Source organism: Calliphora vicina, chromosome 1 (assembly GCF_958450345.1).
Source record: "Calliphora vicina chromosome 1, idCalVici1.1, whole genome shotgun sequence".
Lineage (NCBI taxonomy): Eukaryota > Metazoa > Arthropoda > Insecta > Diptera > Calliphoridae > Calliphora > Calliphora vicina.
The window spans coordinates 6,497,520-6,513,095 of NC_088780.1; the positions used below are offsets into that span (position 1 = coordinate 6,497,520).

The 15,576-nt window shown below is 31.3% G+C and overlaps 1 protein-coding gene across 7 annotated transcripts in view; it reads left to right on the forward strand.

Moving 5' to 3' along the window:
* The first annotated feature begins 315 nt into the window (after window positions 1–315).
* Window positions 316–15,576, forward strand: part of InR (Insulin-like receptor) — a 53,305-nt gene continuing 38,044 nt past the window's right edge. The window contains exon 1 of one of the 7 annotated variants that reach the window (XM_065498850.1): window positions 316–1,491. The gene's annotated coding sequence lies outside the window, so the exon portion shown is untranslated. Of the gene's footprint in view, window positions 1,492–10,947; window positions 11,731–15,576 lie in introns of those variants that run through there. The other 6 variants (XM_065498851.1, XM_065498852.1, XM_065498853.1 and 3 more) reach the window with 6 other exon arrangements.

Genomic DNA, 15,576 nt, shown 5'->3' on the forward strand with positions numbered 1-15,576 from the left:
ATATACCCTTGCCACTCATAATGAAGAATATAATATGTTTTTGAAATAAATAAAAGAATTCAAAAGTGTTTTATTTAGTGGTTACGACTTTTTGTCAAATATTTGCCATGCCATACCTTTAGCTATGTAGGTTATTTTCTTGTAATTAAATTATTAAATTTACCCCATTCTAGACTTTTCCCTTGAATATAACTCGTGCAGACATAAATGTTTGGCATCACTATTCGTTGCCAAAACACATAGCAAAACAAGAAGAATACGAAGAATTGAAGAATCGGCGGATACGATATTAAATTAAAAGTATCTCACTCTCTCTCTGTCTATCTACTTTTAGTATACGTTCTGTAGCGCGTTAGTAAACACATGTTGACTATTTCTTCGTTGTCGTTCGGTACTACAATTGAAATCAAAATAATAGTATAAATAAAATATACATACCTATGTGTTTATACTTATATGTATAAAATAAATTTTGTTTTTATTAGTAAAAAGAAAAACATCAACAACAACTACCTAGCTTTATTATTAAACGTTGGCAAAGTGCATTTAAAAGTGAAAAGAAACAAAAGTTTAATTTTAATCATTTACACAGCATTACAAACAAAATTTAAAAAGAAAGTAATTAATAATGCAATATGACAACAAAGTGAGTAGTGAATATTTTTGTAACAACAAAACAAAAATAATGAAAATACCTATGAAAAAAAACCCAAAAAATATAAATAAATGAAAAGAAAAGAGCATTCATCGCATACGAAACGGAAAGTGAATGATTTTTATTTACGACTGTCGTGTGATAGTTGAACGTACGTAAGTTTGTTTGTGCGGACACACGGTGTAGAATATAGTTTGTACGAATGAACGAACGAGTGTGTGTGTATGAGAGTGTGCGTAAGAGTTGTGTGTTTTCTTAAAGAAAAACAACATCGCTGTTGGCGTCGACTGCGCTGCCAATGTGTTGTGCGTAATAAAAACAAAACAAAGAAGAAAGAAAAAACAACAACAACCGAAAAGAAATGCATGCCAAGATGTGTGTGTACGACACGACAATTACGACGACGAAGACGAATAATGTGAGTGAGTGTGCTCTCGTTAAAATACAAAATAATAAAAATAAAATGAAATGAGAGAAAAAAAACGGTAAAAGTTGGGTGTTTACGAAGAAGAATACCAAACATTTAGAAGAGTATCAAAAGCAGAAAATTTTGTCTGCGTGTGTGTGTGTGTATTTATTTTGTGTTTTAGAAGGCCAGTCTACTAACTAGAGTAGAGTTTAGTAGTGAGTTATTTTTGCGTTCATATGCAATTCCACTTACAAATTGTTATTTTTGTTTTTATTATTAACCGGAAATAAATAATAAATACCTATCTATTTGTTTGTAATAATAAATAAAAAGTAAATATGTAGCTACCACAATGTTAAAATATCTCAAAGATTTGTGGAAGCAAATAAAATATGTATGGTAATTGTACATACAAATACATATAATGGTGGGTTAAAAAATGTGAGAAATAAAAATAAAAAAATGTGAATAATGTGAAAATAAAAAATTAAAAAAAAGTGATTTAATCAATTGAGTTATTTTTAAATATATAGTTTTATTATTAAATTTTTGGTTTTTTTCTTCTTCAACCATGTTGCTCATTTTATGGCCAGACACACATATACGAGAAGTGATAGTTTTCTTCTAGTCACCTACAAAAACAAAAATATTGAACAAAAAAATATACCTATATTGTATTTGTTATTTTTCTACGCATTCAAAAAATATGAAATTAAAACAAAAGCAAAAAATATATAAAGAAATAAAAATAGCAAAATAAATAAAAATAAATAAATATGTATATCAAGTGATTAATTAGCTAATTAAACGTCATATTAGTATAATAGTAATAAGAATAACAATAATATAGTGAGTGATACACATTAAAATCAAAAACAAACCAAAAACAAAAACAGAAAAGTAAAAACTAGTTGTAATAATGAATTATCATGATGAAATTCATTTAATTATAAGTTAACTAAACTAATAAATTGTTAGCTAAAACTAATAATAAAAAAAATACAAAAAAAGCATGTACCTACTTATTACATTGCTACATATCTACTTTGTTTTGCTTTTAAAGAATAAAAAGAAATACAAAATAGAAATATTTTGTATTTTATAGTGTATTTGAAAGATATTTTGCTAAAAATTCCTTAAAACAACAACTACAAGCACAACAATAATAACATCAGCAATAACAACAACGACAGCAACAACAACAACGACAGCAACAACAACAACAAAATTAAAGAAAAATAAATATGTAACTAAGAAATAAAACTACAAAATACTACGCAGCAAATTATGCCATATTATTATTGTTGTTGTACATGTGTATTGAGAATCTAAACGTCTCTGTCCCTCTCACTCATGCTCTCTCTCTACCCCCATCATTAACATCATCACTGTCATTTATTGTCAGTGCTGCCATATAATTTTCACGACAATAATTGGAAATTTTATCACTAAATCACTATTCAGAAGACCCAGTTTTTGGTGGAAGTGAAAATATACTAGAAAAATAATCTTGTAGCCGGTAATATTTTACATGTGATCAGAATTGCATTCTGTTGAAGATCTTGTTTGATAGTCTGGTACCAACAGCACATGTTCTATATGTATATATGGACTCAGGTATATTTCGAATACAGCCTACACATAGTTAATCTATAACTACGGTGTTGAAAATCTTGATATGAACTGACGTGGAGTAAATTGTTCGACAGTCAGTTACCGATATCACATGTTCTATATATGTAGCAGGACTCAGAGGTTTAAAATTCTGGTGTATTTCGAACACAGACTTCACATAGTTAACCTATAACTACGGAGTTGAAAATCTTGGAATAAAATTTGAGATTTTTAATTAAAAAAATTGATTTCAACTGTGATATTAGTTTTAAGTTATATTTATTTTGATTATTTTTGCATTTATTTATTTTGTGTTTTTAAGTCGTGGTGTAAAAACTTAAAATAGGGCCACAACAACTTGTCCACTCTACCTGTGTCTAAATTACTCCATCTATTTTCAGAAAGATTCTGAAGATACTACTTTTAATAGTTCCCAGCATAATTGCAAATGACAATGGCATTAGAGATATTTAAATCAGATCCCATTCTGGCTAATTTATCCACCCAAATTAAAGTAATGTCAGATAAACGACCTAGCGTTGATAGAGCTGTCTTACATTAACGTGGTAGTAAGTGTTTAATGATAGAAGTTCCGTTGCTATCGTGAAGTAACATGATTCGGAAGGCGATGCGAGATTAGACAGCCTGTCAACACCCATCTCCGTGGAAAAGCCCATATCATCTCATAACTTTGAGATATGTATTGCTCATTGACCCTTCATAGCAGCTATGTCACTGATAACAGAGTTTTCTTCTCCATTTTTAGCTTGATGACTCAGCACCCAAATATGTTCCCCCGCCAAAAACGACTATTTTGCTCAGGGATTTTTGATATTTGTTACTGAGCTGTTGTCTCTGGAGCTACACCAAAAATAAACATTGAATATCAAGGAGCCTCTTGAGTTTATTCTAACTAGTTAATTTCCCCCGAAACTTTACTTTTAGTTCATCACGCAGTGCCAGGTTCTTAGCCATTACAATTTGAAGACATGTTAATGACGTTTCCACCTTAAAAACTCTAATCATTCGCTTTACCAGTTAAGATTATTTTACTTAATTTCAAAATGCACGAGCTATCGTAGGGGAAACTTGGAACCAGCTTTGGACTGATATTTCCGAGGATATTTCGAAAGTTGTATCATAAGATTTTATATCACAGTGACATAATTCGTTTACCACTGGAATTGATACTATAATACATATGTATGTTACAAAATTTCTACTATGTTCTTTTTCAAATTTCTTGACCATGAAACTTTTTTAAGCGTTCGTTTTTCTGCTACCGTATATTCAAAAAAGCAGATTGAACATTTCAATAACTCTTAAAAATAATCCTCATTTTATGATACCACTGGCGATGGGCTTTAAATTGTTCGGTATGATTTCGTTTATTATTATTGATAATTTATAAAACTATATTAAACGTAGTTTTCTTAGAATAATTTTATGAATTAATAATTAAGCAACTATTGTATTATTTTGTATGAATATACAATATACAACTCAATACAGATGATAAAAACTGCAAAAAATTTACTATAAATGCTCGTCAAAGATTGTTTATCTGCTTATGGAATTCATGTCATGAATTGGCCAGCTCAATATACAGACTTGAATCCATCTGATAATCTTTTTCGGTATTTTTAAGAGCAGGATCGGAACTCGACATTTACATAAGTAAAAAGCAGGTGTGGTTGAATTGCTTAAAAAGGCTATGCAATTTAGTTGCGCAAGTCTCTTGCCCAACAACAAAACAGCATGCAAAATTTTCTTCTCCTCAACCCAACATTACCTCTGGTATCTACATACAAGCACAAGAGACTAAATTGTCTAGTGTGAAAGGGGTCTTACAATTCTTATAGAATCCATGGCAAGCCGATATCATAAGAACAAAGTAGAGTTGCTTAAGTTGCGAACATATTTTTTGACAAAAATATATTTTTACTGTAATTTTATTTTTATTACTCTTTTAAATACTTTGAATTTTATGTTTACGAAATAAAAAGTTAAGAGATTATTTTCAAACGCGGCTTTTTCTTTATTGATACAGTAATTTTGACTTACCTGCACAACCAACTTTGCACGATATTTTGTGCAGGTAAGATAAAAATGCAGTTAACCTTAATACACTTACGTGCTCATTGATGCTGGTAAGTGCATTTAAGTTTACTGCCCAAAAAAGCAGCTAACGGCAAATAGTTTACATGAAGCTTTGTGATTTTTCCGTCTAAACATAACGACAAATTTGTTATTTTAGCTACGTTTCAAATTATTAAGAAGTTGCAAACTTCTCATTTTTTCAAAATCGTATTTTAGTTATTTTATTTTGATTTAATTTTGTATTAGGCAGCTAAATGAAATTTTTTTCATGAAAACCAGTTATAGCTTCCAAAAGTATTATACACTTATATTAAATGTGCAGGTATGAACAATGTTCTTAAATAAACGAATTTATATGGAGTTTGGAAAATAAATATACAAAGCACAAGTTTTGTGCACTTATATGCAAAATGCTCTTAAGTGAAAGGCAGGTAAGTCAAAACTACTGTATCAATTAATTTGATACATTGCGACTAGTCTCAATTGAAAATTATTGTGACTATCGGAGGGTTAATTAATTACATATCCTTTTTATCTTTACCTACACTACAACCAATCTGGTAACTTTATCTGCACAGCATAAAAATAACAAGAGAGCGGCTTTACATGTCTGTCTGTCTATCCTCTCACAAACTCCTCTATTTAGCGCTAGTGTAAACACAAATGGGAAAAAATTTTCAAAACAAGTAAAATTCCAAAACACTATTGAAATGAAATTGAAAAAAACACACAACAACAAAAACAACAAGAAAATAGAGTGTTGTTTTGTTACTCCCCGTTTGTATCACAACTCGTGTGGTGTTTGTGTGTTTGTATGGTGGTGATTGTTTTTCTTCTGTGCTCTGTGTGTGTGTGTGCGGTGTTGAGTGTATGTTTTTAACATCACCATACATAGATTGTTTTGTTTTATTCTTTTTTTTGAGTTGTTTTTTCATCTTTTTGTTTTTCTATATTTTTATTTCTTTTTCGATATGTTTGGTTGTAGAGGTATGAATTGTATGTAGAAATGTATTTGGTTCTCGGTCGTTTAATATCAGGCTTGACAGTTTACAAATATTTTTCTTTATTTTGGGAATTTTCTGTTTTTCAAAATTTGTATTCATTCGTAGGTATTTATTATGTTTCCTCTTATTTTATAAGACAACTAACTGGCAAGTCTAGTTGTCTCGGTGTCGTGAGTTCTTATTTTTTTTTTTTCATTTTCGGTTTGAGCCCAAAAAAGGGATGCCAGGCTCTTTTGTTGAAGTGAAAATCAAAACAATTGTCAATATTCGCATAAGTGTAGGATTGTATTTAGATGGGAGCGATATTTGATACAAATTGGTAGGATACTTCTAAAAATATCTACTCAGCAAATTTTAAAATTTTGCATATGGGTATTTCCACCGAAAAGTCCACGGTGGAAATGCTCGGTCCTTAATTAGTCATATAAGGCCCGCTTCCGAAAATCATTTTAGCGAGCATAAATCTCTAATGTTTGTATCCACATAAAATTCAATAGAAATAAGATATAGACATAAATTACTCGACCTAATTTCATGGCGATCGGTCCATAATTGGTCATAATAGCTTTAATATAACGCCAACTTCCGAAAGTCATTTACGAAAATAAATTATTTAATTATATGAAATGGAAATTTAAATAACGTAACGTCACATCAGATGCTAAGGATAACAAATAAAAAACGAGGGAAGACTTTTAAATTTGGAAAAAAAATTATATTATTCCAAATCCTACTAGAAAAGGTTTTATATAAAAAGTCTTGCCCAATTTGCAGAGTTATGTAATTTTGTAATGCAACTCAGACCACAGTTCTGGTTTTGGTAACGTCACGCAATTGCATATTTTTGTTAATATCTTCAACTCCTTAGGGTCAATTGTTTTATCTGAATAAAGTGGTACCTACTTAATTACTTCTCAAATATAAAAAAAAAACTTTTTACAAATTTGACATTTTCATTATTTTTTTGACATTTTGTCACGTCACGCCATAATGGAAATGCCCATATCTCTCAAGTACATCCTAAGTTGTAAGGCCCACTAGAGATATATAATTTTTAACGTATGTATATTAACCCGTCAATGGTGACTATGGTCTGTGAGACCGGGTGTGTTAAAAAATTCGAATAACTTTATTCTCCGTTATTATTTTTCGAAACATCTTCAGTTGAAAACCCCGGTGCGTGAGACCGGCATCACTATTGATTAAAGTGAAATTTACGTCACCATTGGTGTGTTAAGAATTTACCTGAAAATGTTTCGTTGAAATCTGTGCAGAATTTTTGAGTTTAAATTTGCGATAGTACAACTGTAAGCCTAAATCCATAAATCCTTTAAATATCAGTAAACATGTGCCACTCGTGATTAAATCATCAATTGAAGTATCCAGAAAATAATGTTTGTTTGCTACATTCGTCACTTCAATCGGCCATCCTATTCCATGTAATCGTACGTGACAATTGTACGACTATACGTGACATAAAACGGATTTTTCTCTTTTAATTTCTTACACACTAATCCAAATAGGTATTTTACACAATTATTTCATTCTCTGCAAGCCTTTTTGATTTATTTGTACTATAGTAATGCTCCATTTTTGATGTGTATTAATCTTAGGGGTTTATCGCAACAAGAGCGATCACAAAAATATCTACCTTTCTGAAACGCGTCCGTTGCAGCTTTGTTTATAGTGTAAATATTTTCCTAAAATACACATTCTTTTGCTTCCAAGTTCTTTACAGCATTTCGATCTGGAACTTTCATTTCACTTCAATTTATCATTAGCTTTGGCTCTGCGCACAAAAGAATCAGAGTATGTATTTAACTTTACGGGTTGCTTTTCTGATACAGGTGTTCGGTGCTCATCGAAAGATTTGCTCGACTTCTTTTGCCTTACCTTCCTGATTCAGGTTTTCTTTCAATGTTTAATGGCATTATACGATGAACCTTCAGATGTTTTGCTATTTTTTGAAAGTCCATATTGGATTTTTTTGAAAAGTCTTAAATATTTTTTCACGTACTTTTTTCGGTGACCATTTTAACCGAAATAACTGTTTAAAATTAATGATTTAAAAGATAACGAGATTAAAAAAACAAGTAAGAGAGCTATATTCGGCTGTACCGAATCTTATATACCAAATTATACTTCAAAATAAAAATTTTAAATATTTTTATTTTATTTCGATGAAAAAAAAAAATTTTGGAATTGTTTTTTTTTAAATTTTATTTTTTTTTTTAATTTAAAAAAAATTTAGTTTTGTAATTTTTTTTTTAAATATTTAGCGAAAAAAAACTTGCTGAAAAAAAAATTCGGGTTAAAAAATATTTTTTCCGATTTTGACCCATTTTAGGTTCAACTTACTATGGTCTTATATACGTCGTTCCAAAGGTCTTTGAAATATCTATCATTAGATATTCAAATCGAGGTTGTCCTGGTTTTTTCTTTATATCTAAGCAATTTGTGGACCGATTTTCTCGATTTTAAATAACCGATCCGGAAGAATTCCGGAGATATTGATGTATGAATCGTGTATGTAAGTTATTTGGGTTGATTTCAACAGACAGACAGACGGACATGGATTAATCGACTCCGCTATCTATAAGGATCCATAATGTATATACTTTATAGGGTTTGGAAAATTATATTGTGGAAATTACAAACGGAATGACAAACTTATAGGGTGAATGCACCAGTAGTCGGCAGTTTAACTTTTTTTCAGTTTTTAAAGTGATACCATTATGAGTGCGAACATGGTATTGGGATGTAAATGGGTTATTGTTGTTTAGTAATTTGTATAGTTTTAGACTCAATTAATTCTTTTCAAGCAGTTTTTATTAAATTTGAGCAATTTACGTTTTTTTGAAAAAACACGATTTGTACCCGAAGTCGGCACCCTTGATCCTAATGTCGGCAATTTGTGACCCAATTGTCGGCATAGCATTTTTTATTAAGAAAAGAATAAAATCTTAAAAGAATTCAAGTTATTTTTTATTTAAAATATCAGCCATTTAAATAAATACTAATAAAAAACATAAATTAGTGCATTTGAGGTGAAACGACTGTGGGCAAATATCATATCCTACGTTTTTAGACCATCATCCTCAGGATCTGTGTCCAAATCCTCTTCACATGTGCCCCTAACTCGTTTTATCTTCCTTGTTTAATATGTTTTGGTTTATTTTATTTTTCTATTATGGTCACTGTAATTATGTATATGTTTGCGGTAACCATTTAGAGATCAACATATTATGATAAATCATTATCATGAAAATGATTGCCATAAATATATATTTATTTACAATCATGTTAATGGTAACGTAAACATATTATGGTTACCGCAATCATATCCAATATCCCAGTGACCATAATATTATTAAAAAACTTTGAAAAAATTTTAAATGTACAACTACAACTTGTTGGGATTGGACTTGAACAGTTAAGAGGCTGAAACCAAGTATTTGAATAATTATTTGATAAAGTTGGAGATGAGTAGTGAACAGGTTTCAACGTTTCATTGTGATTTTCTGCAGCTAAAGTTGGCGATACTACCATATTTTCAACTTTTCCTTGTTAATTATGAACGTGCCTGCCTCTATGGTAAGACTACTCACAATTTCAATAGTTTGATAATTTATTTTTAAGTTATTGTTCTCTTCGATGTCATCGGAATCAATTCTACGCTCATATTAGGAGCTAGTCGGTTGACTATTTCAAAAGCTAGATCCAAATCCGTTTCTTTTCTCATTTTCAGGCCGATCACCTACTAATAACTCCAACTGATTTAGTAAAGAGCCTGTTTATTAAGGTACCTTACATGATTATTTTAGAGAGAACAGTTTAAAAACCCCTTTATACCATTTCTTTCCGGGTAGATCATATACAAATGGTGTGGTTTGATGCTCTTCCTTCACGATTGATTGAACCGTGTTAAGTTAATCCTCACTTTCTTTGGAATTAGATAACACTGTTTGCGGCCCCATTCTCATAGGACCTTCGGAACCGTATAATTTGTCCTATATTTTTGAACGCGGAACTCCATATTGTTTACTGGCACCTAATACAGAAATCGGGCCTTCTCTCGCATAGAAAATATTTTAAGGCTTTTTCAGGATATTGGTGCATGGGTTTTTTTTCTGGAGTGTCCATATTTGGAATTCTAAGATGTTAGAATTAATAATACCTACTGAATCTCTAAATATTACTCTGTTTAACGATCTCCAGTCAAATAAAAAGCTGCTGCCGAGTTCAGGATGCTTGGTCTCCTATACTCGGCAGTTCTTAAAATGCTCAATTAAAACTGTGCCGACTATTGGGTAAACTCATTTCAAACTCATTTTCTCCAAATCTATTGTCAAGAGAGATGAGTAATAAACAAATTTGTAGAATTTGAGCTTAATACAAAAAATTAGCAATTTTCCTGAAGTCGGCATCACTATGCCGACTATTGAAAATCATAGAAATTTTTGTTCCTAATGACGGCATCAATTAAAATAACCAAAAAAAATATTTTTTGTGAAAACTTTCACATTGTAGGTAATATTTAAACAAAGTTTTATCTGTTAACACCACTCTGGTAAAAATATTACTTAAATTGATATGGTTACTAACTTGTTTTAGTTGGCCTTGCCACTAAAAAATTTCTTAAAAAACAGGCACTTCCGCACCAGTTGAAAGATGGTCACTTAATGAGGACAAAAATAGATGAAAATACTCATCTCACCCAAATTTAAACATTACATAAAGATAAATGAGTGTATGTTTAATTAAAGTTAAATCTTACTTTTGTATAAAATTATCGTTATTCTTATTTATTAAGCTTTTAAGTCAAAAATGCCGACTACTGGGTCATGCCGACTATAGGAGCGTTTACCCTATATACCCTTCTCACGAAGGTGAAGGGTATAATAATAATTTGTTGGATCAAGGATAAGTTTTGGCTGGAATAGTGTGTACAAGTTTTTTCTGATTCGAATTCTTTTTTCTTTTACTTCACTTGGGAATTATAGGACGCCAAGTACTTTGATTGGGGTTTTGAGTGTCAATTCCACAATTTCTTGGGAATTTGACTTTTACATTTTCCCTATTTGGTGGTGTAAATTAAAGCTTAGAATTTGTAACAAAAAAAAAATAATAATTTCCTCATCAATTCCATTTAATTTATTTATTGTCAGCATAGATCAATAATTTTATCTTGTTTAAATGTGAATTAATCTTGTGTCTGGCGTCAATAGTTGTAGACATTTCGGGGAATACAACTCGTGTTAATTGGGCTTTACATAGCTATTCATGAATTGGCAAGTCTATGTATTGTTTTTGTTATTTTGTGCTTCGGCATGTAAATGTATGAGTCTCAGTTTTTGTTTTTGCTTGAGTAGTATGTGGAGAACAATAATAAATACGGCGACGACGACGACGACGATGATGAAAACAAAAACAACAATAATAATAATAAAAATAGCGACAAAATAACATAGGCGTAAATACACAAATAGATAAGCGACGGACAAGTCTAATAGGCTGATGCGGAAGCCCACAGTGAGACGGGTGTGTTGTTAATACGTTCCTAAATAAAATCAAATCAAATGAAAATAAAAACAAATCGTAATAAATAAACTAATAGAAAGAAACAAATTATAAATAAATAAAGAGTAAAAGTGCTAAATTTGTTTTGAATTTTACAACATTTCAAGTGAATTTTGAAGAAAAAAAATAATAAAAGTCGCTACAAAAATAACTAGAGATTAATAAGAAAATTACTTTTCAAATCAGACGATTCTTCTTGTGATTGAAGCTTGAAAAAAATAAATAATTTTAAGAAATTACACACACAAACATACATAAAGTTGTCTATATAAAAAGCACCACCACGACCACCTTACAATTATCATAAAACGAAAGAAATAATAAATAAAAATATAAAAAATACTACTGCAACAACAAGAAAAACAAAAGTAAACTTATGATAAACAGAAATACTAGCCAGCCGAATGTTATGGACAGAATGAAAGAAAGACAGACAGACAAACTGAAAGCCATCCATCCAGCCAGCCAGACAAACAGACATACGGACAGACAGAGAATCAGACAAAGTGCCACAACAATAATAAAATGCATATGGACATGAAAACGTGTTGTGTTCAAGTGAGACGTATAAAAATTGCATGACGAACACACACAGAACAACCTAAATAATAAAATAAAATTATACGAAAACAACAATAGCTATAAATATGTAGTACATACCATTAAATAAAACAAAAATACATATTTAGTAAATTGAGCTCAGCCGCTAGCTAGCTACTCTGCTCTATACTCTAGTTAGTATTAAATTGAGTTGTGCAAAGAATAGATAGAATAAGAATAAAAATACAACAATACAATAAAAATAATAATAATCATAATAACAATAATAATAATAAAGAAATAACAATAACAAAGTATTCTATCGAGGATAGATTGGAAATTTAAGTGAACATTTTTGAGAATCCAATAACAATCACTTTGTTTAAATGAATCGGCCACCATATTGAGAGTCCACTGAAATGTCATGGGTTTCTTATGATATCCATATGTTCAAAGAGACAACACAATTATCCTACATGTGATAAAACCAGTGTCGATAAGTGTCTCAACTTTGAAGTCACACTGAGCGTTTTTTCTATATGGAAATGACTTGTTAGGTTAGGTTTAAGACGCCAAAATGCAAGTTCAGTCAGGTTTCATTACGACCATTGTGATATCCATATGTTAAAATAGACAACCCAATTCTCCTCCCTGTACTAGGGTATAGAGATGAATTGGAACCACTCTGTACTCCTGATAAAACCATTAAGTGTCTCAACTTTGAGGTCACACTGAAAAGAGCATATTTTTTCCATATGGGAACACCAAATGAGAGTTCAGTCATCTTTCACGGCGACCATTATGATATCCAAATGTTCAAAAAGGCATCCAAACTTTTCAACCTCAGTGCCTCAACTTTGAGGTTACCCAGATCCTGAAAAGGACGACTATGGAGATACCTGAGTCAACGATTCTGTAGAGCTCTTGTCCTAACAAGTCGTGTAGTAGCAATTTTAGAAAATACCTATCAGAAGTGCTATAGATTTCCTATCAAGTGTCACAAGAGTACTTTTTCTAATATTACATATCGTACAAGAGTGGTAATCGTATAACATCTGTGAGTTCTCAAAGGTCCCCTTGATCATATTTGACAATTCCATCAATGGAATATGGATATACGTCTAAGACATTTCGTTCCATTCGAATGCCTTGGTAACCATTCAGACATGATATCCTATTACAGCTGATATCGTATCAAGGGGTTTATCGCAGCTAGACTATCATGATATGTAAATGTTGATGGCTGGCGTTTCTGTAACAAATTCCTCGATTTGCATAGCGGCTTTATATTGTTTATAGAGAAATACTGTTCATGTATTGGTTAATGTAAGTTATATACAGAGTACAATGTCATCAAAGAATATTCCTGAACTAGGTCCGCATCGATTATTGAAGTTAATAATGGTTTTGTAGGCACTTTTACTGTACAAATTTCCCGTTGTAAGCCTTTGTTGACTTCAATTTAATAATAAATCGTTTTATTATTGTGATTACGATCTAGTACTTCGATAACTAATGATAACACGTACTCTTCCTCGTACTTTGAAACTACCAAGTATTAACTGCAAAGAAATGTTTCCTGTATATTTAGAAAAACATGTATATGAGATAATTCTGTAAATATGCTTATTCTCCTCGTTCATAAGAATATTTCTCCACGGCGTTTGTAGGAAGCCCACACGAGTTTTGGCTAGCGCTTTGAGAACATTGTTTTTACTTCTAAGGAAGTGAAAATGCTTCCAAATGTGACATCCAAAATATAATTAACTGTTCGAATTTCCTAAAATCTGCTTCTGCTTTATACAGTGTTGTAACAGGTCTACTGTCATCGAAAGTTCTTCTCTGGGGGCAAAAAAACTTCCGGTTGATAAAGCATTGTTGACAATCTTTGGCTTAATATTCGGTACGTTCCAGTTGATAAAGCATTGTTGACAATCTTTTGCTTAATATGATTCGGTACGTTCCAGAGCGAAGATCCAATTGTGATCATGGGAACGTGGGAAAAGTGTTGTCAAAGACTTTTGCTGGTTATAAGAAACCGCATGTTTAACTCTGCGGGATCTCCAAGTTCTACGAACAACTGACAGTCTTAACTGACTTAAGTTAATTAATTTAAGATTATCCTTTCACAATGTTATACTTCATTTCCCCCAGACTCTTCCTTTGATGCTAAATGTTTGGCTGTGACCACAAGACTTCAACATGTTTCTTCTCAATGTTTTAGAGAGAGGAAGACAGAATGGGATTCATATGATCCATACTGTGACGATCCAGAGCCTTTATAAAGCCATTTCCAGAGTCGGTTATGTCAGAACACATCGATTCTAAACGAAAACCTGTAATGCAAGGCATTCTTTGGTTATTTTCAGTCGTAAACATTTAATATTGCATGAGAATACGAGAAATTTAATGCGCCAAAAGCAGACTTTAAGATCCTGATAGGCGAGGGATCACGAAGCCATTAAAAATATCTCCAAATATTGGGTGTATGACTTAAAAATGTGGGATTTAAAATAGATGGCGTATCTTTTGAACGCCTTTTTTGTTTTTAATAACATATATGTCATTTATTGTAACATTATAGTTTTTTTTTTGCTTCGAAATGTCGAACAAAGCCTCATATGCGAGAAGTTTTGCTTTACGTATTTAATTTGAAAAAAAATTAAGCAGAACGATTGCTCACCAAAGATTATGGTGAATTTTTTCCGTCGGCTTCAACGTGCGATAGATGGTTTGTTCAGTTCAGAAGTGGTGATTCTGAAGACAAAGAAAGTTTGAAGACCAAGAATTGGAGGCATTACACCATGAAGATTGTTGTAAAACTCAACGAGAGCTTTGCAAAATTATTGGGAGCTACTCAAACAGCAATTTCAAAACGTTTGTGAGCAGCAGGTTTCATCTAAAAGCAGGGAATTTGTGGTATCATACGAATTAAATCCGAGAAAACTTCAAAGACGACTTTTTTGCACTGAATCATTACTTGCGATGAAAAATTGATCCATTACGCTAACCCGAAGCTTGGCTTCGTGCCTCGTCCGACTATTATTTGTTTCGATCGATGCCGAACGCTCTCTTCACTTTGCAACTGAGTATCCGATATTGGCTTGATTCGTTCTTGGCTTCAAATGATGAGCAGTTCTTTTGACTCGAAATCCATATGTTGTCAGAAAGGTGGGGGAAGATCATAGCTAACAATGGCCAATACATTGAATACATTTATATTGCACAAATATTTTAAAATAAAATCTAAAATTTTTTAAATATTCCGCATTTTTAAGTCATACATCTAATAATTTACATTCATTCTAACATGTTTCTTGAAAGAATTAAAAAGAGATTTTGAGAAATTTTCAAATGGGTATTTAGATATAGTTTTGTCCGCAAACTTAATCACAAGACTTTAAGATGTTTCTTTGTTGGGTTAAAGAGAGACTTCTAGAGCCTTTATATATGACATCGAATGTTATCGTAAATGTTTCTTGAAGAAATTAAAAACAGAAATTTTTGTGAAATTTTCAAATTGCCCTCGTTGAAACACACATACTTGAAATGATGCAAAAATCTATGAAAACAAAATCTTAAAACATCTACAAAATAAAATTATTTTTTTTATTTATTTTTATTTATTTATGTTTGTATTGTTAATGTGTGTGTGGCTGTGTGATTGGTTATAA